This window comes from Cebus imitator, unplaced genomic scaffold (assembly GCF_001604975.1).
Source record: "Cebus imitator isolate Cc_AM_T3 unplaced genomic scaffold, Cebus_imitator-1.0 Scaffold417, whole genome shotgun sequence".
Lineage (NCBI taxonomy): Eukaryota > Metazoa > Chordata > Mammalia > Primates > Cebidae > Cebus > Cebus imitator.
The window spans coordinates 454447-456016 of record NW_016107732.1 but is presented as its reverse complement, the minus strand read 5'-3'; positions in this window follow the sequence as shown (position 1 = coordinate 456016).

The window sequence follows — 1570 nt, the reverse complement described above, 5'->3', positions numbered from 1 at the left end:
AAAATAGGCTGGGTGCAGTGGCTCACACCTGTAATGCCAGCACTTTGGGAGGTCAAAGCAGGTGGATCCCGAGGTCAGGAGTTCGAGACCAGTTTGGCCAACATAGTGAAACCCTGTCTCTACTAAAAATACAAAAAATTAGCTGTGTGTGGTGGTGTGCGCCTGTAATCCCAGTTACTCAGGAGGCTGAAGCAGGAAAATCATGTGAACCCAGGAGGCAGAGGTTGCAGGGAGCCAAGACTGCGCCACTGCACTCCAGCCTGGGTGACAGTGTGAGACTCTGTCTCAAAAAATAAAAAATAAAATAAGAAGACAAAATAAAATAAATTTAATGAAATTATAGCTGCTAAGGAGATCATAACAAGATGAAAAATAAACTATTAGAAAAGTGAAAAAGACAACGAAATAATAGCTAAAACTTCTCAAGCCTTTTGAGAGATATGGACATTCAGATCCAGGAAGCTCACAGATCCCCAAAAAAGTCATCTCCAAGGCACATTATATTTGAACTGACAAAAGTCAAAGACAAAGACAGAAATCTAAAAGCACCACTAGAAAAGCATCAAGTCACATATAAGGGAATCTTCATTAGACTAACAGCAGAAACCCTCACAGGCCAGCAAAAAAACGGGATATATCCAAAATCCTGAAAGAAAAAATATTGGTCAAAAATACTACACACAGCAAATCGATCCATCAGAAATCAGGTAGAAATAGCCAGGTGCAGTGGCTCACGCCTGTAATCCCAGTACTTTGGGATCCTGAAGCAGGCAAATTACTTTAGTTCAGGAGTTCAAGACCAGCCTGGCCTACAAGGTGAAACCCCGTCTCTACAAAAATAACCAGGCATGATGGCATGTGCCTATAATCCCATCTGCTTCAGAGGCTGGGATAGGAAAATCGCTTGAACCTCGGAGGTGGAGGTTGCAGTGAGCCAAGATCATGCCACTGCACTCCAGCTGGGGCAACAGAACGAGATGCCATTTAACAACAACAACAAAAAAAGAAATTAGGTGGAAATACAGTGTGTCTCAGGCAAGCAAAAATTAGGGGACTTTATCACCACTATACCAGCCTTTCAAGAAATGATCAAGGGAATGCTGTATCTGGAAATAAAAAGACAATAATCATCATTATGTAACCACATAAAACTATAAGACTCACTGGTAGAGCAGACACACAAAGAAAAAAGAGAAAAAATCAAATCTTATCACGACAGAAAAACAAAACACAATGATAAAAAATAAGAGATGAAGAACAAAGGACATATAAAACATTCTGAAAACAACACAATAAAAGGCATGAGTCTTCCACCTATAAATAAAAACCTTGACATAGACAGATTAAATTCCTACCTTAAAAGATGTATGCTAAATGGATATTTTAAATGATCCAACTATATGCTACCTACAAGAAACTCACTTCACCCCTAAAGACACGAATATGGCCAGACGCAGTGGCTCACACCTGTAATCCCAGCACTTTGGGAGGCCAAGGTGGGTCGATCACCTGAGGTCAGGAGTTCAAGACCAGCCTGGCCAACGTAGTGAAACCCCGTCTCTAATAAAAA